The 26,999-nt window shown below is 46.6% G+C and overlaps 1 protein-coding gene across 9 annotated transcripts in view; it reads right to left on the bottom strand.

The window, feature by feature from the left end:
• The window catches only part of WSCD2 (WSC domain containing 2), a 121,737-nt gene that overhangs the window by 64,719 nt on the left and 30,019 nt on the right, over window positions 1-26,999 (bottom strand). For 3 of the 9 annotated variants that reach the window (XM_035257474.3, XM_078338122.1, XM_054238821.2), the window contains exon 2: window positions 19,383-19,557. The exons of the other annotated variants lie outside the window; for them this stretch is intronic. The gene's annotated coding sequence lies outside the window, so the exon portion shown is untranslated. The remainder of the gene's footprint in view (window positions 1-19,382; window positions 19,558-26,999) is intronic. 9 annotated transcript variants of the gene reach the window in all.

Here is a 26,999-nt window from a genome sequence, read left to right as displayed (position 1 = left end):
TAAACAAAACACACTCTTACCATATAACCCAGCAATCATGCTTATGGGAACTTACCCAAAGGAGTATGTACATCCAGTGGAGTGCTATTCAGGGCTAAACGACATGGAGGAAGCTTAAATGCACATTACCAAGGGAGAGAAGCTGATCTGAAAAAGCTACATGCCGTATGATTCCAGTGATATGACATTCTGGAAAAGACAAAACTATGGAGACGGTAAAAAGATCAGTGCTTGTGAGGACTACGGGGAGGGTGAGTAGGTAGCGTAGAGGATTCTTAGGACAGGAAACTGCTCCGTATGATACTGTAATGGTGGACGCGTGTCATTATACATTTGTCCGAACCCACAGAAAGTCCAACACCAAGAGTGAGCCCTAATGGACACTGTGGACTTGGGTGATAATGATGTGTTAGTGTAGGTTCATCGACTGTAACAAATGGACCACTCTGGTGTGGGATATTGATGGAGGGGGAGGCTGTTGGAGGAGGGCCAGGGGTTAGATGGGAACTTCCTGTACTTGCCCCTCAATTTTGCTATGAACCTAAAATGACTTTTTAAAAGTCTATTTAAAAAGTGGGGACCATCACATATTTGAAAAGGCAGAGACCCACTGAGGAATATGTCAGTGAACTATCCAAACTGTGGGCTCTGGGGAAGGGGCCATGTTGCAGGAAGGGACAGAGGTTGAAGAGAGATGAAGGGGTGAACTGACAGTCTCCCTTTTCCAGTGGTTTGCTGAAAGGGACCCACTGCTCAGGTCACCCAGTCCACTGGCTGACCCACGAGGCAGCTGGCAGCCCTTCTCCAAAGGCGGATCACTTTCTTCCCCAAGAGGAACTTCTGAGGGGACTTCTAGATCCCTATCATTAAGCCATCTGGAGTCTTCCCTCTCCTCCAGGAGCTGCTGTGTCTTGGGTCAATTAGTGTACATTTGCATAGAGTTCTTAATAGGCTACTAATTGTCTGGGGGAGATAATGGATGACTCTGCTGGTTCTGGGCAGAGTGTTTACCCAAGGGGCAGATCGATAGGGAATGGCAAGAACAGGGAGGATGGTAGGAGGGAGGGCATAGGATGGGCCGGGATAGGATGAAAGGGAATGGCTAGAGTAAGCTATCACTGACGCATATGCAGTAAGGACAAATGTTACTTTGTGAACCTTTGCATTGTGTGTGTGCATCACAATGTCAAATGCACTTCTTACAGTGATGGAAAGTCCTAGCAGTGGAGAATCTGAGGAAGCTGCGTGGGGTAGGGTGGTTCCCAAGCCTCTCAGAAGAAGGCATTCGAGCTGAGATCTGCAAAATGGCAAGGAGACAGTCATGGGAGGATCTGGGGCAAGAATGTCCCAGGCAGCGGGAGACACCGTGCAGAGACTGGGAGGTAGAAAGGGTCGGTGGGGGTCCATCCCACAAGGGCCTGTGGTTTCTGCTCAGGCTGTTCCTGAGCTGCAGCGCGACTGGAGCCTGTCTCCTAAAGAATATAATGCAGACATTCCTTTCCCAGTGGGATGTGACCACTTCTCAGAGGCTGAGCTGAAAAATGCTTGTTGATTGCTGAAGCTTAGAAAGGGCTAAGGTCCAGGTGCTTGGCAGGACTTGTGGGAGGATGTAGAATTTCTTTCTGGCTGGGGCTCAGGGGAATGTGACCCTCAAAGCCTAAAATATTTACCATCTGGCCTTTTACAGAGAGTACTTGCTGACCCTTAATTTTCATCAGCAATGGAAGCTGACTTAGAGATTATGGGGAAGGGGCTTAGGACCACTGACAGAGTTCACCCTGTCCGTCTTCAGAGCTCAAAGGCCACTCTTAGTCACTCAGCTTCTTCCTTAGAGCAAGTGACAGCTACAAGAAAGCTGGAGATCCAACACCTAGCAAAACAGTCTCCCTTTACATAAGGGGAAACTGAGGCTTGTAGAAACTTGAATGAAATAACCTCTGTCCATATAAAATGCCTCACATAGGCCTGGACCCAAGTAAGTGCTCAATACTCTTTAGCTATTACCAAGATTATGATTATGATTATGATACCATAGAATCCTAGGGTTCAAAGGGCCCTTAGACACCAGCTAGTTCAAGTCTGATGTTTTACAGATGAGGAACCCCGGGGCTCAGAGAGGCTGGAAGAGCGGCCCAGAGTCACACAGCCAGGCCAGGGCTGAGCTGGTTCCTGCCCTGCAGGTTTCTTCCCAGAGCACATGCTGCTCCCTGGCAGCCCCTATGGCTCCCAGCCGCAAACATGAGCAAATTACCATTCATTGGTTCCACACTGACCATGGTGGACTGATCTCTAATTTAGGAACAGTGACAGCACCCATTAGCAGCCCTTCCCCAGAGAGGAACTTTCCACCAGGAGTGAAAAAGAACGGCCGTCCCACCCCCAAATCGCCCCAGCCTAGTCTTTCTGTCCAAGCCGTGTCTGTGTGTTTGTGAGGGTGGTGGAGAGGTGGCTCTGTGTCCCCCAGCTCACCCCTGTAGATTCAAGTTCTCTTCCCTCCCGGAGAATCTCGCGCCCTTGGAGGGGTTGCCAGCACCTGCTGTTGGCTCAGAGTAGGAGCAAGAGGTGGGCTCACAGCCATCAAAGCAGGAGGACATGCTCTTCATAACCTCCAGGTAGGAGTCCTCACTGACAGGTGGGGCAGCTGAGGCCTACAGGGGAGGTGGAGGGTGACTCCACCCAGACCCATTTTCTTGAATCCCAGCCTTCAGCTTTGGCACCCTTCTGAGAAGGAAGAACATCTGCCATGTACCCTGTGCCACTGCCTCTCCCCAGGGGCTCTGTGTGGGAGGTTGGGTTTAATCTCACTTACAGATGAGAAAACCAAGGCCTGGAGAGGTCAACTTGCCGAAGGACAGAGCTGGTGAGTGGCAGAACAAGATTCAACCCAGGCCTGCCTGACTCCAGACCCTTAATCTTAACCTCTATGTGACATTGTCTTCTGTAGAAGGGCAGCCCTCTGACCTCTGACCTCGGGGTCTCCTTTCTGTTGGGCAAATAGGGTGATTTGGAGGCCTTCTGTACAATAGAGCCTTTCTCCTCTGAATGCTCAGAGCCTGCACAGACGGCACAGGGGTTCCCAAGCCTTCAGTGGCCCAAGGAGTTCTGCTGGCATCCAACAGGGAGATGTCCCCTCACATGCAAGCTATGACTGCCAGAAACTGACTGACGCTTTCATCCTTGAAGACATCACCTGGACACCATCATACCACAGAGAAGGTGGCAGGAGGCCACACACGTGTGCAGAGGCTCATGCGTGCTGAACATGTTCACAGCCCCATGCCTGTCATCTCCCTCACCCCCAGCACATACGCAGAGTTAACCAGCCCTATCGGTCCATACCCATTTATAATATACATGGCGGGAGTCCTTATTCTCACTTCATGAGTGAGAGACAGTAAACACCATGGGACTTGCCTTAGAAACATGGTTAGTCTTGGAGCTCAAACTAGAAATTGGATCTTCGCATTCTGACTGAATGTGGTTTCTTCATCCCCTGGAATTGTCAAAAGAATAAAACAGCACAGGTCTTGAAAAGTCAACACCAGAGGTTCTCATCATTAGTGATGCTGACACTTTGGACTGGATAATTTGTTGTTGCAGGGAGCTGTTCTGTGCATTGTAGGGTGGGTGACAGCATCCCTGGCTCACACCTATCGCATGCCTGTATCGTTCCCCTTTCCTCAAGTTGTGACCATGAAAAACATCTCCAGCCATTGTTCTAGACCTTGCCCTTGTGAAGAAACAGAAGTGTGAACCAGAACATTGCCCGTGGACTCATCTGACTCCAGGCTTACAAAGTTTTCATGCCAGATTCTAGAGCTCCTTTCTAAGATCCTAGCTTTTCATGACAAGATGCAGTTGTGAGATTCTATGCGAGGATCCCCCAGTTCCAGCATTCTATGCTGGGATACTAGGGTCCGTTCTATGCAAGGAAATAAAAAAAACTATGCCAAAAGGAGGAAAAAGTTATACTGGAAGCTGAGTCAGGCAAGGAAGCTTCTCCTTTTGTTCCTAAGCAGATAGGTACAGATAAAAGGTGAAGTATCTCCACAGGGAGCTACTTGGTGTTCGCCTTACCTTATGTAAAGTGCTGATTTACTGAGTGGGAGACAAACAACATAATTGACTCCTCTACCTGCTCCTTGTCTCTTGCAACCTGTGTGCTTAGTAACATGACCACACCCTCTTTCCCTCCAGCTTGCTTTTCTCCTTGAAATACTGAAGCCCTCAAAGTCATCTCTGGAGAAAGGCGCAGACCTCTCTTCTGGGCATGTCCTTAACTTTGGCAAAATGAACTTCTAAACTGATTGAGACCTGTCTCCGATAGTTTTTGGTTTATAGTTTCAATGTTGGTGGGCTCTCCATTTCTGAAATTTTGTTCTAAGCTTCTAAGATGTTCTCATCTCCTCCCATGTCAAGGTTGAAATTCTCCCAGGGAGACAGTCATGCCTTGCTGCCTTCCAGTGACCAGGATGAAAGACATGCCCATGAATTATATATTTCAAGTCATCTCTAAATTGCCTGGCAATTACAGAACAGCAAGGTCAGCTGCCAGGAGCAAGAACCTCCCCTCTGGCAGAGAAAGACAAGATGGAGGGAAACACATCGATATATGGAAAGATGTTACCTCTTGGAGGTAGGTTTAGGAGTAATTTATTTTCTCATTTTGCTGATCTGTGTTTTTGTTTTCTGTAGTTAGCTGGGATTTAAAGAAAGGGACAGAGCATGAGTTTTGATGTCAGACTTGGGTTCGAATCTTGTCTTCATCACTTAACAGCAGTGAGAAGCTGAGAAAACCAGTTAATCTCTCTAAGCCTTAGTTCCTTCCTTGCCCATAAAATGGGATGAGAATATGGCACGCAAAGCATCTGGGTATTGACAAAGTTAGCTGCAGTTAACTGTTTAAAATGCTTACCACAGGGCCAGGTGAATTCCCAGGCCTCAGCACAGCCACAGTTATTGCTCTTTGCACGTTTGTATCAATAGGGACAGCTATGGCTTGGCGGGAGCTGAGTTCTGGAATGTGTAGTAGTCCTCGTCCATCTCTATCACTTTGTAACCCAAGACCTTGGCAAGACTTAAGCCCAGGAATTTGAGGTTGCAGTGAGCTATGATCATGGCATCGCACTCCAGCCTGGGGAACAGAGTGAGACCTTGTCTCTAAAAACAAATAAACAAAAACCCCTTAACAATTGCATGTCACCTCTCTGAGCCTCCATTTTCCAGACGTTGTAAGTGGATACTATCATGCCACCTCTCAGGGTCCCCAACAGGCATCTAGTCCCAGTCGATGTCCTTTACTCTTCTTATCCGAGGCCAGAGAGCTGACAGGCACAGAGTAAGGTGGAACAGGGACAGAAGTTAGAACTAGGGCGGTCCTTTATCTCTTAATTTATTTGGGATTCTTTTAAAAGAGAGTCCTCACCAGCCCCAACATTAATAGGTCTTTGCTGTCATGATGTCTTTAAATTTAGATGAACACCCCACACACAAACATGCATCTGCCCACACACCCCCAGGAATAAATCCGCCGGGGTGGGAGGGAGGAAGGTCTGTCTGGTTGCATCCCAGGGAGGAAAAGCGAGGCACGAGGGTTAGAATAGGATGCTGACGGCTGCAGCATGTCAGGTTCCCGAGGGGACAGGGAAGCTCCTTTCAGTCCCCATAGACAGCACAGGACGTGCCCATGGCAGTGCGCAGGGAGTCAAACAGTCTAGTTCCATGAAGAGGTCGACCAGATGACCACTAAGGTTCGTGGGCTTGAATCCGGACTTGCCTGCAGGACAGGCTGGGTGCCCCAGGTGACATTTGAGGCCTCTCTGAGTTGGGTTTCCCCATCAGAGAGGAAGTGGTTGCAGGGGCATTTTCATAGGCTCACAACCTGCACTGCGTGGTTCCTCAAGACCCACGCTCAGAAGGCCCCAGTGCTCCAGTTAAAGCTCTGCCATCGCTGTCTGGAAATTCTTAATACTTTTTGAAGAAGGAGCCCCGCATTTTCATTTTGCCCTGCACCCTGCAAATGATGTAGTGGGTGCTGGGTGGTTGTGAGAGTTGAAGGAGGTTTGAGCTGTGGTCTCAAACTTTCCTTCTTCCTGTCACCACCTTATAACCTCATTCTAATGACTCTGTGGCCTGGGGCAGGTGGGCTAAGCTTTCTGTTCCTCTGGTTCCTGCTTAGTAAAACACAAAAATGAAAACTACCTTAAAATTTGTTTTGGTTCCTACTTACTGCTCCTTCCCCCACTAGTCAAACTACAGTTTATCCATTCATTCAATAAACATTCATTCACTGAGTGACAGCCACTTGGCCAGCCAAGGCTTGTCCCACGGGCCTGGGCGGAGCCAAGGGATCTATCCACAGCAAGAGTATCCTGCACAGACTGCACCAATGCATGATCTCTGGGGAAAATTTCTCCCTCCTTGGCTGTAAAGAGCTCTATTCTGATCGGTGGGAGCCAAATATTCTCCACTGCAGAGGGCAGCATGCTTTTATACCTTAAGTTAACAAACATTTACTGAGTACCTGTTGTATATCAGGTGCTATGAATACATCCATGAAGATGACGTGGCCCCTGCCATCAGGAAAATGACAATCTTATTTTTTAGCTTGTAAAATCTTGGGGTCTGTCTTAATTTCAAACAAAAATAATCCCGATTTTACTTGTTTGGCTTCCAGAACCTTGAAATGTGTAATTTCTAATGTTCACCATCACTCTAAGGTGAGTGGTATTCTCCCCATTATACAAATGAGAAACTGGGGCCCAGATAGGTCCAGCAACTTGCCCAAGGTGACACAGGTCATAAGTGGCAGAGCTGGAGTTTCCACCTAGGGCTGTGTGGCTCCAGAGGGATTTTAGTGACACCACAGCTTCTGGTACTGAAGTTCACCTCCTCAGAGGAAACATGCACTCCTTGGGGCTGGGTCTTTCCCGCTCCTCTGTGGCTAGCTCGGTGCCAAGATCATCATTCCTGGATGATCATCTGGATCAGACCATTCCTGAGGCAATCTCAAGAACAACTGCCAATCCCACCAGACAGAAGGGAGGCCTCACACAGCAAGTTGGTCCTTAAAGTCTCCTGAATCAGAGAGAGGAAGACCTTCCAGGCCAGACAAAGCTACTGGCCATTAGCCACGTGGTTGCTGCATTTTATGTTTCATCCGCAATCTGATTTGGCCTTTCGATTTGATCCAATCAGGCAACTCATTGTTACAGTGTGGTGCTCAGGGGCTGCGTAGAGCAGGAGTTCTCAAACTGGAGGGTGCTTGCAAATCCTCTGGGGGGCTAGTTAAAATACAGGCTCCACCCCTCTCCCCAGTTCCCAACACAGCAGCATTTGGCTGGGGCCTGCAGATGTACGTTTCTAACAGGCTTCCAGGTGAGGTTTGATGCTGCTCATCCAGGGACTAGAGTTTAAAACCTCCTGTCCAGGCAATTAGAACAGCCCATGTGAAAGTGATTAGAGGAGGCTGGAAAAAAATATCAGAATTTGATCCTCAGTGAGGGGACAGGTGGACCTTGACTTCAAGACCAGCCTACCGTTCGTGCCCATGAGACATAGGGTGTACCCCAGAACCTTTCCAGGCCTCAGTTTGCACTTGTTAAGTGGACAGTATCTCCTTCAGAGGTTGTGAGAATTAAATGAGAATGAATGCCTTATAATAATTACTACAAACTGCTACTCAGAGGGTGCTTTCTATATTGGTGGTTGTAGGTTGAACTATGTCTCTCCAAATTCATATGTTGACATCCTAACCCTCAGTACCCTGGAGTGTGACCTTTGGAGACAATCTCTTCACAGGCGTAATCCAGTTAAAATTAGGTCATTGGGGTGTGCTTTAATCTAATATGACAGGTAGCCTATGAACATTGTTGCTATTACTCTGAATAGAAGAATAAACCAGTGTTTCAAGTTTCTAGGAAGGTATAAGATCCATAGTATAGGCCTTGGCCTACATGTAAAAATAAGCAGATAAAGAATATTAAGGCCCGATTGGCATGTAGATGTCCAATGATTCAGCCATAGTTCGCATCTTGACAGTTGTGTGTGTGTGACTGAGGAGAAATTGGTCAAAGTATCTCGTGTATAGTGCATAGCAAGGAATAGGTCCTGTCACCATTTGAAGGGTCAGGCAAACGCCTAGAAGTGAGCCAAAGTTTCACCATGCAGAGAGATTCGATGGTGCCGGCAGGTCAATGAATGAGTGACTGATACTTGTTATTAGGGGGTGTGCTTTTCAGATGCTGGTCACCACGGATGCCAGTCACCATGGATGCCGGTCACCACCGCACCCTTTTGTTAGTGTCCTTGCAAAAGGAGGAAATCGGGACAGATACATCTAGAGGGAAGACATTGTGAAGATACGGAGAAGATGGCCACCTACGCCAAGGAGGGGTGGGAAGCAAATCCTTTCCGTACACACCTGCTGACACCCTAATTTTGGACTTCCAGCTTCCAGTACTGTGAGACAACAAATTTCGGTTGTTTAAGCCACTCAGTGCGTGGTGTTTTGTTACAGTAACCCTAGCAAACTAATACACTAGTGCTCTGCACAGGACCTCCACATTTCCTTTTTCTTTTTTTTTAATAAGAGAATTTATATGTGGCATGGTAAAAATGAACACGTCTAAGTGCGCTGGAATTTCACATATGTACACACCCAGTGGACCCACCCAGGTCAAGACTCTGGACATTCCCCGGGCCTCTAGAGGCTCTCTGCTATCCCCTCTCAGCGAATCGCCCTTCCTAGAGGCCATCACTTTTCTAACTTCTGTCACCTTGGATTAGCTCTGTACATTCTTGAGCCTCTTAATATTATTTTAGAGATGGGGTCTTACTATTTGCCCAAGCTAGTCTTGAACTCCTGAGCTCAAGCTCAAATCCCAAAGTGCTGGGATTACAGGTGTAAGCCACCCCACCCAGCTGTTGAGCCTCATAAATGCTGAACAATGTTGAACAAAGGAAGCCAGCCCTTTATATTTAAACTCACTTGTGCCGTATAAAAACCCCTTGAGACAGGCACTATAATTATCTTCATTTTACAGGTGTAGAATTAGAGGCCCAGGCCCAGAGAGCTTCAGTAACTTGCCCAATTTCACACAGCTAGGGTGTAGGAGGCAGAGCCAGGATTTGACTGGGTAAGCCTGGCTGCACTCAATATACTTACTGCTTTTAAAATACACAGTAAGTGCCCAGTAACTATAATCACAGTGACTTCTAACAAGCAGTAGCCCTCACTCTGGGCCAGGCACCATGCCGGCTGTCTCCACATTGCTTTATTTAACTCTCACACCAGTCCTCTTTAGTATTTTTTAAATATATCTGTATAAAATAATACACATAATATATATTACATATATAGACATGCTAATTTTTCTATAGCTCATAATATTACCAGTGAGAAATACTAAAATAAGCCCCATTTAACAGAGGAGTAAACTGAGGCTCAGAGCATTGAATAGTGGATGCGAGGTCATAGAACCAGCAAGTGGCAGAGCTGGGATGGCTTGCCGAACTCATGCTAATAACGACTGACATCAGCTGCCTCCTGCCAGGACCACAGAACTCAACAACCCGGCTTTAATTAAAACCACAATGAGATGCCACCACACATGTGATTTTTTCAGTCACCTCTAATCACTTTCTTTTTTTTTTTGAGATGGAGTTTCGCTCTTGTTACCCAGACTGGAGTGCAATGGCGCGATCTCTGCTCACTGCAACTTCTGCCTTCTGGGTTCAGGCAATTCTCCTGCCTCAGTCTCCTGAGTAGCTGGGATTATAGGCACGCACCACCATGCCCAGCTAATTTTTTATATTTTTAGTAGAGATGGGGTTTCACCACATTGACCAGGATGGTCTCGATCTCTTGACCTCGTGATCCACCCGCCTCAGCCTCCCAAAGTGCTGGGATTACAGGCATGAGCCACCATGCCCGGCCTCTAATCACTTTTATATGGGCTGTTCTAATTGTCTAGACAGGAGGTTTTTAAATTCCAGTACACACACGTTGTACTGGAATGGCTCAAATAAAAACCAAAAAAGAAAGAATAATACCAAGTGCTGGAGAGGGTGCGGAACAACTGGAGTTCCCATCCATCTATGATGGGAATGCAAAAGTGTATGCAGCCACTTTGGAAAACAGTTTGACCGTTTCTAAACAGTTAAATGTCCACCCTCATTCCTAGGTATCTGCCCAAGAGAAGTAAAAAGCCATGCGCAGGCAAAAACCTGCATGCAAACATGTATAGCAACTTTATTTGTAATTGTCAAAAATGAAAACAACTAAATGGCGAATGAACAAACTGTGGTGCCTCCATGCAATGGAGTACTACTCAGCCACGAAAAGGAACCAGCTACGGATGACACAATGGCACCGAGAAACCTCAAAGGCATTATGCATTATGCCTAGTGAAAGAAACCAGACTCAAAGGCTATTATGATTCCATTTATATGACATTCTAGTAATGGCAGAAAAAAAAAGAAAACAAGAAACAGATCACTGGTTGCCAGGGGCACGGGATGGGAGAGGAATTGACTGCAGAAGGGCAGAGAGGAATTGTTGAGGGTGATGGAGCTTTTGTACCTTTTGATGGCAGTAGAGGTTACATGGTTGTACACATGTGTCAAAACTTGCCAAACTATACACTAAAATAGGTGCATTTTACTGTAGGTAAATTACATTCAATACAAAGCATTAAGAAAAATGTAACAAGAACCCATTGTGCTTTTTTCATCCTATGCTGGCTGCTTCCCTTAAGGAAGGGATGCTTCCAAGAGGATTCACACCTGCTCACTTATCCCAGGCGCCTGAAAGTTTCACCTGGAGGCAGGGGATGGCTTCGTGGGGCAAGGATGGCTCCCAGGAACACCTGGGTTCCCACACAACCCTCATCCCATTGCCTGCTTTGCTCCCAGAGCAGAACATTGGGGTTATTTTTGCTCTGAGAAGTACCAGCCACAGGGTTCTTTCTCTGCAGGCAGCCGTCACCCCCTGCTGTGTTTACACAAAAACACATTTGCACAGGGTTTTGTTTTTACATTTGCCTCAGCGGCCTGGATCCTATTAAACCGAAGGGAGGCCTGATTATCTGGCTGGAAGGAGCTGATGGGAGAAGACAGGTTGGAAGGGGGTGGTGTGGGCACATGCTTCCTCTCTTTTAGTCTGCCTGACCCTGGGGTCTCTCTGCAGGGGCCACAGAAGTGCTCACGGGGCTCACTTGTGCATGCCCCAGCATTTCTCAGCCTCTGCACTTCTGACATTTTGGGCTGGATGCTTCTTTGATGAGGGGGAACTGTCCCATTCTGTGCATCAAAGGATGTTTAGAAGCATTCCTGCCCGCTGCCTGCTGGCAACACCCACCGGTCACGACAAGAAAACCTGTCTTTAGACATTGCCAAATGTCTCTTTGGGCAGTGGGGGAATTGTCCCCTGTGAAGAATCACCTGCTTATACAAAGAAAGCTGATGCATGCTCAGCTCAGGATCCCTCTCTTCCAAGGCCACCATCAGCACTCTGAAGAGAGGGGTGAGTCTGTCTCTCTCCCCTCTGTGTCCATGGCTCCTACCACAGTGCCTGACACATTTCCATTTTAGAAGCTGAAGGAGGCCAGGCACAGTGGCTCACGCCTGTAATAGCAGCACTTTGGGAGGCTGAGGCAGGTGGATCATGAGGTCAAGAGATCGAGACTATCCTGGCCAACATGGTGAAACCCTGTCTCTATTAAAAAGATAAAAATTAGCTGGGTGTGGTGGTGCATGTCTGTAATCCCAGCTACTTGGGAGGCTGAGGCAGGAGAATCGCTTGAACTTGGGAGGTGAAGGTTGCAGTGAGCCAAGATCGCGCCATTGTCCTCCAGCCTGATGACAGAGTGAGACTCCGTCAAATAAATAAATAAACAAATAAACAAACAGAAGCTCAAGGAGGCAGGGCATGGTGGTTCACACCTATAATCTTAGCCCTTTGGGAGACTGAGGCAGGAGGATTCCTTGAAGCCTGGAATTTAGACCAAACCTGGGCAACAAAGCAAGACCTCATCTCTGCAAACAACAAATACATTTTTTTAAGTTAGCCAGTGCAGTGGCAGGCACCTGTAGTCCTAGCTGCTCATGAGGCTGAGGTGGAACGATCCCTTAAGCCCAGAAGTTTGAGACTGCAGTGAGCTATGCTTGTGCCACTACACTTAAGCCTGGGCCACAGAGCAAACCCCTATCTCTAAATAAGAAAAAAAATAAAATCAGGAGCTCAAAGACATTTTGTGGGATGAGCAGTCTGGCAGTAAGAGTGAACCAGTGTTCATTAGCTTCCTGGGTTTGGAGGTCACTGTCCAGCAATCACATCAGACTCTGGCTACCATGTGGGGACTCACATACTAAGTGCCAGGCTGTTCCCACATTCGCTCACCAAATCCCTGCAGGAGCCTCCGAATCAAGAGCCATGATTATTTCACAGATGAGGAAACTGAGGCACTCAGCTGGCAGGTGGTAGAGCTGGGATTTGAGCCTGCAAACGTCTGACACCAGAGCCCAGTCTTTTAATTATCACACTCTATGTAAGGCAGCTTCAGCCTTGAATATTTTTAAGGGCGAGATGCCTACATGCGTGGAGAGGGAGTGTGGGTGGAAAGCGGAGAAGCTGCCCAGACTACTACAGGAAGAAGTGTGGACTCAATGCAAGACAGACTAACATCCAAATCCTGCTCGGCCATTTCTCAGCTCTGGGAACCTGGGTAAGTGACTGGCCTCAGTTTTGTCATCTGTCAAGTGGGGTCAGTCATCATAATCCTGCACAGGGGTTTGAAAAGATCAAATGAGATAATGCCGTAAAGTGCATAACGGGGCCTGGCAAACAGCCCGCATTCAAGGAGCGTGATTGGATGAATGCACACAACAGGCTTGGGGAGAATGGCCCAAGCTAAGGTGGAGATAGACATGAGTTTATGCCAGATCACCTGGTAGGGCAAGGGTGTTCAAACCCCTTATAGTCCCTGGCACACACACAGAATGAGCCAGGAACCAGCTCTTCCTCAATGGCTTCCTGCCTTCTGATTGGACCAAATAAAGGCCCACTGTGTGTACAGACCACTGACAGGATGCCTGGCTGGACAGGAAGCCCACCCAGGTCCTTCACCATAGGAGTCAGAAGGATGCTGACCCCCTGGAATCAGCAGAGCCGCATTCAGCATCCCCTGACCCTAGCATCCACCTGCCAATCAGTCCACAGGCGACTTGGATCTGGCCTCCACCAAGGCTGCTCTTGTGGGAACCCCCAGAGGCATCACTGTCCCTCCCAGGCCTGACCAAGGGATAGGATAAAGGCAGGAAGGGTGGGGGGCCTCCTGGCCATCAGCCAGAGAGGCTTCTGATTCTCTGAGTTAATTCAAGAGCCTTCACGTCTCCTGCTGAGCAGCTGAAGAGCCCTCTGGAGCCTCTTTTCAACTGAAAACAGTAATTTGCAAGAGCTCACCATGCCTGGAGCAGAAGGCCTTTCTCACAGCCCAGAGCCAGTGGGGCCACTCTGAGGCTCGGCAGCTGCTCAGGCTGGTGGCTGGTGGGAGGGTCTGGGCTGAGGATGGGAGGAGGACATTTCGACAGTGCCCCAGGATGAGCTGGGGCCTTGACGGTGAAGCAGCAAAGTGTCTTAGCCCTCTAGGCTGGGGAGCTTAAACAACACACATTTATTTCTCATAGTTCTGGAGTCTGGGAAGTCCAAGATCAAGACACCAGCAGGTCCAGTGTAAGATATGAATATTGAAAGAGATCACGGTCCTCCTTCCTCTCCCATAGTTCTAGCTTCTTAGAGAACTAAGACTGCTCACTAGGATTCAAGAGACCCCTCAGGATTTCCAGTTCCTGGTCTTCTCACTGTGTCTTCCCACGGCAGAGAAAGAGGACGGTAGGGGAAGCAAGCTATCTTCTGTCTCTTCTTGCAAGACCTCTAATCTCATTCATGACCTAATCACCTCTCATTGAAGATTAGGGCATTAGCTTGTGAATCTGGAGAACACAAATGTTCACACCATAGCACCTGGTGAGTTAGCTTCCTAAAGCTGCTGTAACAACGTAGTGCAATCTGGGTGGCTTAAAACAACAAAAAATCGGCCGGGCGCGGTGGCTCAAGCCTGTAATCCCAGCACTTTGGGAGGCCGAGGAGGGTGGATCACGAGGTCAACAGATCGAGACCATCTTGGTCAACATGGTGAAACCCCGTCTCTACTAAAATTACAAAAAATTAGCTGGGCATGGTGGTGCGTGCCTGTAATCCCAGCTGCTTGGGAGGCTGAGGCAGGAGAATTGCCTGAACCCAGGAGGCGGAGATTGCGGTGAGCCGAGATCGCGCCATTGCACTCCAGCCTGGGTAACAAGAGCGAAACTCCGTCTCAAAAAAAAAAAAAAACAAAAAAAAATCGTTCTCTCACAGCTCTGTGGGCCAGAAGTCCAAAATCGAGGTGGTGGCAGGGTTGGTCCTCTCAGGAGACACTGAGGAAGAATCTGATCCGTGCCCCTCTCCCAGCTTCTAGCAGTTGCTGGTGATCTTTGGCATTTGCTGGCTTATAGAGGTGTGACCCTGATCTTTCTCTGTCTTCACGTGGCATTCTCTCTGTGTGTCTGCCTGTCTCTGTTTCCTCTTATAAGGACACCAGTCACTGAGTTTAGGTCCCACCTGAATCCAGTATGACCTTGACTTAACTAGTTATATCTGCAAAGAATGCTATTTCCAAATAAGATCCAATTCTGAGGTTCCAGATGGACATGGAATTTTGGGGGACACTCTTCAGCCCAGTATATCTGGCATTGAATGCCACCTCTGCCACTTGGAACTGCCTGACCATAGACAAGTGCCTTAACCTCTTTGATCCTGTTTCTTCATCTTTAAATAGGGCTAAAAATGGGACTTTTGTGATAATTGGGTGTAATGACAAAGTATAGCAAGTAATCATGAGCCAGACCCTGGACAGGTTCTCCCACCTACTCACTGTGCAACCTTGAACAAGCTACCATTGACCTGTCTGTAAGATGTGAATGTTGAAAGAGATCATGGTCCCCCTTCCTCTCCCATAGTTCCAGCTTCTTAGAGGTCTCTGACGGCCCACTAGGGTTCAAGGGACCCCTCAGGATTTCCAAAATCTCTAGAAATGATATGTTAATTCTCAACCATGGTTCGTCTCTGTGCTTCTGGCTGGATTTGAGTTAACTGAATGCAAAGCCCATCCTTTCTCAAGACAAGCAGAATTCCTCATCAATAATAGTTGCCAGCATTTCTGATAGTATTTCTTTTTTGTTCAGGAATAAAAAGAATTCTTATTTAAAATCATACAATTTGACAAAAATCTTCCCAAACATTTACCTTTATTTTATAGACAGGTACATCAAAGCCCAGAGAAGGGAAGCAACTTGCCCAAGGTCACATAGCTGGTTAGAGGTGAAATGGGGATTTGAATTCAGCTCTGTTTGACTCTAGGATGGAAACTCTTAATCCAGCTGTTTAATCACCTCAGTAGACTACAAACTATAGAGCAGAAACATACAATATGAGCCAGAGATACAACTTAAAATCTTCTAGAAGTCATGTTTAAAAAAAACAAAGAAGGAACAGGTGAAACTAATTTTGATAATATATTTAATCTACTAGATCTAAAATGTCATTTTAACATAAGTGTAAGGCATCATTAATGAGATGTTTCACAGTTTTTTTTTCATGCCAAGATTTAAAAATCTGATGTGTATTTCACATGTCCAGCACATCTTACTGCTGTCTCGCCATATTTCAGATGCTCAATAGCCAAACATAGCCAGTGGCCACATAATGGATAGTGTAATTCCAGCAATATGGATATCTGTGCATTTGCAGAGCTGAAAAACTATCTAGGTTCTTTTGGCTCCTAATCAAGGAGCACCATCAGCCTTCTTAGGTGGGAGGTAAGAGATTTGAGTGACTTGTGTCTCTGCCACCTATACTAGTCCAGGTACCTGGCGATTCATTTCATAAGCACAAAAGTACCAGCCTCTCCCATCTTAGCTCATCTTTACCCTGGCTGAAGGCTGCTCTGTTTACTCTGAAGCCGCTCTGGTCTCGTGTGAACCTTTGAGCCCAGCCTTCGCCCAGGGACCCCTGTGGATCAGAAATAGCCCAGATACCTAAAACAGCTTCTGCAAGCACACAGGACTGAAATCCCATGACTAGCTTTGAGCTCCAGCTCAGCCATTCCCAGCTGGGAGAACCTGCCCACCATTCTCTAAAATCAGGGTCATAAAAATACTTCCTCTTTCACAGAGTGGACAGGAGGATCGAGTGGGGCTGCGTAAGCATCACTTTGATCTCTGGAACACTTGCTTCGTGTCAGGCATTGACTAAGCATGTTACCTAAAACTGCTATGTTTATTTCCATTTTATAGATAGGGTTACTGAGTCTCTGAGAGGTGAAGTAACTTACCCAGCAGCATGCAACTAGCAAGTGATGGACTCAATGATCACCGATCCTTTCTCACAGAGTGATGTGGGACTTAGATAAATTAGTAAGTTAAATGAAAGCACCTAGAAGAGTACTGGGCAATAGATTTTTGTTCTCATGATCATCATCGTCATCGCTGTTGTCAATATCATCATCCCTGCCGTCCTCAGCAGCAGCGACGTTTACATCATCAGCATCATCATCGCTGTTGTCTTGTCATCATCTTTGTCATCACCATCATCAATATCATCATGATCACTGATTTTCCTGTTTCTCTGTGTGTGTGTGTAGTGAGTACACAGCATAGTGCTGGATGTGCCTTAAATGAGTTTCCTAACTTAGCTAAGCAATAAATTGTGCTAAAACTAACCCATAACAGAAAAAAAAAAAAGGTAAGGCTGAAAGGACGTTCTTGTCTGGAAGACACACATGCAAGCTCACACACATACATCTGGGACATTTTCTTTGGCTAGAGAACACTGCCAGCATACAGCTCAGAGGATGCCTCTGGGAAGAGAAAAGCAAGCTGCCTGCCACAGGTTCTGCGGGGCTTATTTTCCCTTTCCTAGTACAAGAAGGCTTTGGGAGCACAGCCTGTGCCTTCAGCTTCTTGGCCACCCTGAGGGGAAGATGCCAAGTAAAATAACCTCCTTTGGGTCTTTAATGTGCTCCTCAAATAGCGGGGACCTTGTTTGGGTGTTGTAGCAACACCGCCAACCAAATTTACAGAGTCACTGCCAGTCAAGTTCTGGCAAAACCAACAATGTACTCTTTGGCTACCTTTCGTCTCACCCAGCAAGGTAGCCTCTCCCTGACTTCTTCATCCCTCCACCCATGACTCTGGAAAACGTACTGTCCTGTGTCCTCTTCCTCTACATGCTACCAGTCTAGCAAGCTCCTCAAAGCCAGTGAGAAGATGGTGATTGTGGATTTTTATGTAGATGTTTGCATGTTTAGAAGGGTCTTCCTAAACTCTGAGCTCTGGGTGCGTGGGAAGCAGACAGAGCCAAGAATGGGATTTCAAGAAGAGGAGTGACTTTGGCACTACTGGAATCAGTCACACAGGAAGCCTCCTCCTACCAGCTCACACTGGCCTTTCAAACTTGATGTTTCTGTCGAGGCTCATGGATAGCCTAATTTTGCAATTCTGACAGGAGGTCCCCAACCTTTTTGGCACCAGGGACTGGTTATTACTATTTTTCCACCCACCAGGGGGTGGGGGTGGGTGGTTTTTGGATGATTCCATGCATTACATGTTTTATACACTTTATTTCTATTATTACATTGTTATATATAATGAAATAATTATACAACTCACCACAATGTAGAATCAGTGGGAGCCCTGAACTTGTTTTCCTGTAACTAGACAGTCCCATCTAAGGGTGATGGAAGACAGTGAAAGGTCATCAGGCATTAGATTCTCATAAGGAGTGTGCAACCTACATCCCTCACATTCACAGTTCACAATAGGGTTTGTGCTCTTATGAGAATCTAATCCCATCACTGATCTGACAGGAGGCAGAGCTCAGTAATGTGAGTCATGAGAGTGGCCATAAAAACAGAGGACATTTTGTTCACTGGCCCACTGCTCACCACCTGCTATGTGGTCTGGAGGTTGAGGACCGCTACCCTAGAACATGCTGAACTAGGACATTGATTTAACAAATTGTATTGAGCACTTGCTATCAACCAGGCACATTGCTAGATACAGAGGTGCAAGAGAGGATGATACGAAAACACAGCTCCATGTAGCTTTCACAGTAAGGGAGAAGTTTTATTTCATAGGCTTGTTATTCCACTTGGATTTCAGAACCATTCTTTCAAGCTACCATTTGCTGAGCCCAGCCGTGTGTTAAATCCTTACATAAATTATCCATTGTAATCTCTGCAACAACCCCATGAGATAGGTACTAGTCACAGTATCCCCATTTGACAGACAAGGAAACTGAGACACAATGAAATTAATAAACTTGTCCAAAGTTAATTCAGTAAGTAAGTGGGAGAACTAGGATTTGAACTCAGAAGTCTAAGGCTATACAGGCCCATGGAGGAGCATCCCACGCAGTCTTGGGATGGGTATTAGGTCTTGGGATGAGAGATGTGTAGGGGTGACCTAATGGAGGAGGTGAGGCAGAATAAAAGGACATTTGAGGGAGACATGGAGATGATGATCCAGGGAAGATATGTGACTTGCTCAAGGTTTTTGGCTGAAAAGTGGCAGAGCATGATCAGGATCCAGGACTTCTGCCACCAATCCCATGCTTCTGCTCCTTCTTCATACCCTTGACCTCATGAGCCCCGCTGTCTAACCAGCTAAGCTAAACCAGGGCTCAGCAGGAGCCCAAAATAGCTACAGCTTCGCTTCCAGGCAAAATTACCGCCGAGTCAATGTTGCCCCCATTTATCACTCTGACTTCAACCTTGTTATTTTCAGGCAACATGGCACTGGGAATTAGTTCAGACAGAAAGAGAGAGAAAGGCTCCTTCAATCCTGCTATATTGCTGAGTTTATAATGGAAATTTTGTTATTTAGTTGATTGCAGCCCCAGCATCATTTTACCCCTCACCCTCTTCTGGCACTGATGATCCCCAGAATCCACATTTCTTCCAACAGTGGGGTTTGCATGTGATTGACTGTACACTTACCTCCAAAAATAGGTCCTGCCTGGCCTAAGCCAATCAACATGGCCCATATCCCTCTCCCACCATAGTGATTGGTTCAGAAACAAGCAGGTAACCTAATCAGAACCAATAAGCCTTTGACTGGGAGAGAAAGGTTCTAGCTTTTTATGGATTTGGGCATCTGGGAGAAGTGAGCTTGGCCTCCTGGCATGCTATCTTGCTACCATCAGGGCAGCTGAAGCCTAGGGGAAGGTAGAGATGCAGAGAAACTAAGATCTCGTGAGCTTTCTTTGAAACTGGATCAAGCCATACCTGAAGCAATCCCTTGTGAATTTTGATGTCTCTGAGCCAAAATAAATCCTTCTCTTGTTAGAAAGTCCATTTGAGTTGTATTTTGGTCACATAACCATAGAAATGTCTTACTCCAGACATTTTGTTGCAGAATGCCCACCTGGCTTTGGGCGGTGGAGAACACACAAGCAAATATCTGGAATAGAATGAAAATTGTGGAGTTGGAGCGGGGCGGGGGCAAGGTCTTTCTGAAACAAGCATTTAGCATGATCCTGAGTCCAAGAGGCAGAATCAGCTCTGCAGAACTTTTAAATGCAGCCTATAGCTTCCTCAAGAAAGAACAATTATAGTAATGATTTTTGTCCAGTAAATACTTCATTATTTTGTCCAGTAAATATTCTGTGCATCATCTCATCTTAGCCTTCATCTCACCCTACAAGGTTCGAATATTCCCATTTACAAGATAAGCAAACTGAAACCCAGAGAGGAGAAGTGACATTCCCTAAAACATGCAGCAAATAGGCTTGTCGTAGTGGTTCACGCCTATAATACCAGCACTTTGGGAGGCCGAGGTGAGTAAATCATTTGAGGTCAGGCATTCAAGACCAGCCTGGCCAACATGGTGAAATCCCACCTCTACTAAAAATATAAAAGTTAGCTGGGTGTTCTGGCAGGCACCTGTAGTCCCAGTTACTCTGGAGGCTGAGGCAGGAGAATCACTTGAACCCAGGAGGCAGAGGTTGCAGTGAGCCAAGATCACGCCAATGCGCTCCAGCCTGGGTGACAGAGTGAGACTCTGTGTCAAAAAAAACCAAAAAAAACATGCAGCAAATAGACGGTGAAACTGGGCTGGGACACAGGTGGGTCCAATAGGGAATCTTGTGTCCCAACATCTCACCACCTCCATTAGAGCAGATGCATGGGAGAGATCCTGCTTACTCTCCAGTGGATCAGATTTAGCGTCTGTGCCTGCGAGCCAGTGACAAAGTGTGTGAGTTTCACCAGGTCCACTTTCTCCATTTAACCTTGGCAGAATCCCGAGGGCAATAAACATTCCCCCCAAATGGCAGAGAACTTTGCTGAAGCTAACAGAAGATTTTGCTTAGGAACAGACACCCTAAGAATCTCAAAGCAGAAATGTCTGGATGACCATTCCCACTGCTGGCATCAGTCTTTAGACATCAGATTCATTAGATGACCCCACCACAAAAATACCAAGAACACAGTCACTTACTGAGTTCTTCATTCACACTCGCAGGCCTCTGAGGCAGGTGCTACGATGATGCCACTGCACAAATAAGGGAGTTAAGGCTCAGAGAGATGAAGTCACTGATCCAGGGTTACAGAGCGAGCATAGCATTCAGACAAAGATCTGACTCCCAACCAGGAGGCTTTTAATACATGGTGTTACTCAAAGTATAGAAGCCATCTCAGCATAAGGAAAGTTTCCAGCGTTAAATACCATTCTATCATAAAGTCAGAAAAGTGTTCAGTTTTAATTTTCTTTCAATATCTCTGATGACATCAAAAAAAAAGATCTCAGTTTGGTTCTAATAGAGCTTCAACACCTCTCTAATGCTTGCTAATCGGCCTTTATAACAGAGAGAGGCCTCAGGCTCAGAATCCCTGGCAGGTTATGGTGCCCGGCTAGAATTGATCTACTTTGTTCTGGATTGGAGTGTTTGTAGTGATTAACCTCTATTTAGGGAAAGTCATATTGATTTCATATTTGCAGGTAAGTTAACTTCCTAGATAAACAATTTCCAGGAAAAAAGTAAATCAATTCCAAGAAAAATGGCAAATGTGGGAAAAATTACAGGGACAGCGTGTTGATGATTTAAGTCTGGAAGATGTCTCCACCTCACACTCAACTAAACTCCAAACTTCTGCCTCATCAGCTCAGCACATGGGAGGGTCCCACACAGAAAGAACACATAACCTTGGGACCAGCCCAAACTGGGCCCGCTCTGTTGAAGACGATGCCAAGTAGGCTGAGTGTGGTGGGTCATGCCTATAATTCTAACTCTTTGGGAGGCCAAGATGAGAGGGTCACTTGAGGCGGAAGTTCAAGACCAACCTGGGAAACATAGCAAGACCCTGTCTCTTCCCCCGAAAAAGTAGAGTTCCCTTTTGTGTAGCAGAGTCTGGGCATGCACAATGGAAAAATCTTTGATCTTTAACAACACCTGGAACCATGATTCCTCCCCTCGGAACCAAGAAGACTGGGACATGACCAGGGCCTGAACTCTGGAACTCTTTCAAAAGTGATGGGTCTATTGGGCCAGAAGACCCAGGGTTAAAATCTGCCTCAATATATCTTACTGTAAGTGGTCAAATTTGAAACCCTCTGATCAGACCCTGCCAAGCCACCATTCCTACATCTTTTCCCTTGCCCTCTGATCCCTTAAAATTTGCTCCAGACCCCAAAGTGGGGAGACAGATTTGAGCTTGACTCCTGTCTCTTTGCCAGCCAGGTTTACAATAAAGTCTTTCTTTTCTCAGAAACCAGTGCCATAATTGTTGGCTTTTAGTGCATTGGGCAGTGACCCCATTTGCTGGTTAACAAATGATCCCACATGAAAAGGAGATGGGTACCTCCTTTGTCCCCACCTTCTCCCACATCACATCTCCCAAACCCACATCTCCAGGAGAGTCAGATGAGGCTCTCCTGTACTGGGGTGTGAGGAGTTTGTGGGCCTCCATGTCTGCTAAGCATTGTGAGCCACACAATGTGGAGACGTGGGCAGATCTGTTGGAGAGAAAGCTGCTGTGGGCAAGGATGACATTCCTCAAGTCAGATCCAGGATGACTGGTGTCCACTGAAGTGAAACATTCACCTACCTAGGACCCTGCCAGTTCCACTCCCGGGTATGCACCTACACTAAATGAGTGCTTAAACCTCCCACAAGATTTGTATAAGAATGTTCCTAGCACCTCTGTTCATTAGGGTCCCAAACTGGAGAAAATCAGCCACATGTCCTTCAAAAGAAGAAAGGATTAAAAATTGAATGAACAAGAAAGAAACTGTTGACATATGTGACAACGTGAATAAATCTCACAGATATAACATTGAGCAGGGGAAGCCAGGCACACAAGAAAAGATGGTGCATGATCCCATTTATGTGAAGTTCAAGGACAGGCAAATTAATCTCTGGTGACGGGGGTATCAATTAGGAAGCAATGCAAAGAAACTTTCTGGAGCGATAAGAACGTTCTGTATCTTGACCTTGACAATGGTTCCATGGCTCTATATCCTTGTAAAAATTTACTGATTTTGTACTTTACGGTATGTAAGGTGTACCATCATAGGAAGTTTTCAAACGTCCTCTTCTCTGCAAAAATGATTTAAGATTAAATAATGGTATAAGTAAGTGAAGGGCTACAGGGCTAGTGGTAATGCCAACCACTCTGTCATGGGTCCCGAGCTGTAGAGAAGACAGTGACCCGCTGGGATATCAAGGGCAAGCCATCCTGAATGCTCCTATGTGTCACTCATTCATCCACCACCTTTCCAGACATTCACTTATTGTTCTAGTATCTTTCCTTCATTTATTTTGGTCCATGCTTAGTATATTAGTTTCCTGTGGCTGCAGTGACATATGACCACAAACTTACTGGTTTAAAAAAAAGTAAGTTCACTCTATTCAGTTCTGAAAATCACAAATGTAAAATCAAGACTTCTGCAGGGCTGGTTCCTGCTGGAGGCTTCAGGGAGAATCTGCTTCCTTTATTTTTCAGCTTCTAGAAGCTGCCTGCATGCCTCAGCTCCTGGCCCCTTCTCTTCCTGCTTGCATTCCATCACTCCAACCTCTTCTATCATCGTATTTCCTGCTACTGACTCAAACCCTCTTGCCTTCCTTTTATGAAGATCCTTGTAATGACACTGGGCCCAGTTGGATTATCCAGGATAATCTTCCCATCTCAAGATCCTTAACTCACTTACATTTGCCAGGTCCCTCTTATTATGCTTAAGGTACTGTATTTGCAGATTCCAGGGATTTGAACATGGGTGGCTTTGGTGGGGCAGAGGAGGATTATTCAACCCACCACACTTAGAAAGAAGGATGGCATAGACTTTTTAAGAGCTCAGACTTGGAATCAGATCAGACCCATCTGGATTCAAATACGACTTATTAGTGGTATCACTTAGCTGATGACCTACCGCTTATTAGCTTTATGTCCATGGGAACACGATTCAGCCTCTATTGAAGCCTCAGTTTTCCTGCCTTTGCTTCCTCTGGGTTTTGGGAGGAGTAAGTGAGGTGATGTTTAAGGCACTTAACACAGAGGGTGGCACAAGGTATGGGCCTGGCACAGTCTGTGCATGCAGTGATGTCTTATGAATGACGATATTGATGGAAACAGCCATTTATCAAGCCCAGGGTACTTTGCTACCCAGGACTGTTGGACTCCATAATTCATCAGAAACTGCTCTGGAAGGAACTCCAGGTCTGGGCAGAGGTCATTTGGAGAGAGAAAAGAGAAGGCCTTGCTCCCGGCCCCTCCGGAAAATGGAGAAAATGCATTTTCCAGGATGCTGAGAGGAGGGTCTGAGCTCCGTTTCTCTCCCCAGCAAGGAATAAACACCGAAGCTTTTCTGGTGGCTGCCTGTCATTTATCAGAGATGGAATTTCCTTGGCACTTTGGGAAAAACAGATGCCAAGATGCAGAAAGAAATTGATTTTTTTTCTTTCCCCCAAAAGTAGAACTTGGCTCATACATGTGTGGGGCACGTTGATACAAATGGAATGAGAACGCTCTGGGAGCCCTGGGGACTGAGGGTGTCGTTTGCATCTAAGTGTGAAATGGGTTGGGGGGCTGGGGGTCCCCCAGCACATTTTCCAAGGCATATGAGCTTGATTATTCCATCCGTGAGTCTGAAGGGGGCTTGGCAACCCCTCCCTCTGAACGGGCAGGATTCCAAGAGCTTCCGGAGAGATGTGGGCCTGCAAGGAGGATGCTGAAGAAGGCCAAAGGAGGAATGAGAAGTGTGGCTGACACTGTCTTCAGGCTGGGAAGAGAATCTGAGGTCACCTGTCTGTCTGCTGTCCATCCTTTCCACCCTCACCAATATTTGTGGCCAATGGCAGGCCTTAGCGTGGACTGTCTACCACTTACCCCATCTCTGTCACTTGGCTTCTGTGCAGCCTTGGATAAGCAGCTTCTTTGCTCTGTGAGCCTCAGGGAGGATGGTGATGCATGGGCCATGGTGAGGGCTTGAGATGACAGTGCACAGGGAAGCCGCGGTAAAGGTTGCATGCGAGAGGTCTCATTCATTATTCTGATCAGGTGGAGCTTTTGTTTAACAGGTATGGACACTGAGGGTCCAGAGTGAGAAAGCAACTCACCCACATTACACAGCCCGGCTGTGTTCTGGGTTCTGACCCGTTCCGGACCTACTGCAAGCTTCCCAGGCGTCACAGGACTGAACATGCTGGTCACAGGAATAACAAAACAGGAACTGTGCATTGAGCACTCGTTTCCTGCCGGGCTCTGCTAAGCCAGGTTGCCAATAGAGGACCACAAACCAAGTGGCTTAAACAACAGAAATGTATTCTTCCCCGGTTTTGAAGGCTGCAAGGTGTCAGCAGGACTGGTTCCCTATGGGGGCTGTGAGAGAATCTGTATCTTCAGCATTCCTTGGCTCATAGAAATACCACCCTGCTCTCTGCCTTCCTGGTCTCATGTCTTTTTCCTGCGTTCAAGTCTGTGCCCGAATTTTCCCTTTTTCTTTTTCTTTTCTTTATTTCTTTCTTTCTTTCTTTTTTTTTTTTTGAGATGGAATCTTGCTCTGTTGCCAGGCTGGAGTGCAGTGGCGTAATCTCGGCTCACTACAACCTCTGCCTCCTGAGTTTAAGTGATTCTCCTGCCTCAGCCTCCTAAGTAGCTGGGACTACAGGCATATGCCATCATGCCCAGCTAATTTTTTTGTATTTTAGTAGAGACAGGGGTTTCACCATGTTGGCCAGGATGGTCTCAATCTCCTGACCTCATGATACACCCACCTTGGCCTCCCAAAGTGCTCGGATCACAGGCATGAGCCACCGCGCCTGGCCAATTTTTCCTTTTTCTAAGATTGGATTAGGGGCCCGCTCTACTCCACTATGACTTCATCCTAATTTAACTAATTCCATCTTCAATGCTCCTATATCCAAATCGAGTCACATTCTGAGGTCCTGGGGGTTAGGACTTAAACATATGAATTTGGAGGGAGGAATGCAATTCAATCCTTTACAGCCCCTAAATGCATTATGGTATTTTCTTATAGCAGCTCTGCAAGGTAGATCAGAATCAATATTTCTATTTTACAGATGAAGAAAGTGAGGTTCAGAGAACTGAAAAACTCCCCTAAAGCCACATACACCATGCAGTGGCAGCACCAAGATTTAAACATCAGGTTGCACCATTCCAAATTTCAGTCTCTTTACCATACACCTGCCTGCCTCCATACACGTGCTTTTGTCTGTCATCCCAATAATCTTTTTAGGCGGTTTCTGTTATTATTACCACTTTACAGATGAGGAAGCTGAGGCTCAGAGATGATGGGACAAGGCCAAGGGTTGCAAAGCTCGTCAATGGCACAGCTGGGATTTGAATGCAGGCACCCGCCTCCTGAGTTTGTGCTCTTGACAATTTCAACCCTCTCCTACTGTGAAACCCCAGGTGTGCTGAACAACACAGTGTAGCATAATATAATATAGTATATCATGTTGTATTATCTCACATCATGTATCATATCTGACACGGTTTGGATATGTGTCCCCACCCAACTCTCATGGTCAGTGGTAATCCCCAGTGTTGGAGTTGGGACCTGGTGAGAGGTGATTGGGTCATGGGGGCAGACTTCTCTCTTGGTGTTGTTCTCGTGATAGTGAGTGAGTTCTTGTGAGATCTGGTTGTCATTTAAAAGTGTGCGGCACCTTCCCCACTGGCCTCTCTTGTGCCCGCTTTGGCCATGTGAGATGATCCTGCTTCCCCTTTGCTTTCTGTATGATTGTAAGTTTCCTGAGGCCTCCCCAGAAGCCAAGCAAATACCAGCATCATAATTCCTTTACAGCCTGCCTAACTATAAGCAAATTAAACCTCTTTTCTTTATAAATTACCCAGTCTCAGGTATTTCTTTATAGCAATGCAAGAACAGATCAATATAATATATTATCTTTTCACATCCTATCCTATAGCAACAGAGTAACTGGGGTGGAATTTAAAGTAAGCTCTGTCCACCCTGGACTGCAGGCTCTGAAGTGAGTCCTAAGAATCAGCCCATCCCACCAACCATCTTCCTGCAGAACTCACAGCAGCGGTTCGTTTTCACGTTGGGTCTTGAAAGAAGCTCACCTTCAGCAGCCACCCTTGGCAGCCTTTGAAGGCCAGGCAGCCACACCCCTCATCCGGCCAAGCTCCTAAATTAACTATGAAGCTGTAACGAATGTAACATGGCTCTCATGTTATCGTGCTGTGTCTAATATCTCCACCAAGGCCCCTGGCAGAACCCTAGCTCAGCAAATTCTCTTTGTCTCAGCACATGGGGAAACCTCAGGAGCCCTCACAGCCAGAAATACCCACAACAGTACTGAATCCTTGGATTCTGTTGTCTGCCAGGGGCAGATTGTATAGGAGAAAATCCAACGCTGAGAA

The sequence above is a fragment of the Callithrix jacchus genome, chromosome 9, assembly GCF_049354715.1.
Source record: "Callithrix jacchus isolate 240 chromosome 9, calJac240_pri, whole genome shotgun sequence".
In the NCBI taxonomy this organism is placed as follows: domain Eukaryota; kingdom Metazoa; phylum Chordata; class Mammalia; order Primates; family Cebidae; genus Callithrix; species Callithrix jacchus.
Note: the sequence above shows the minus strand (reverse complement) of the source record. Positions and strands in the feature narration are given on the sequence as shown.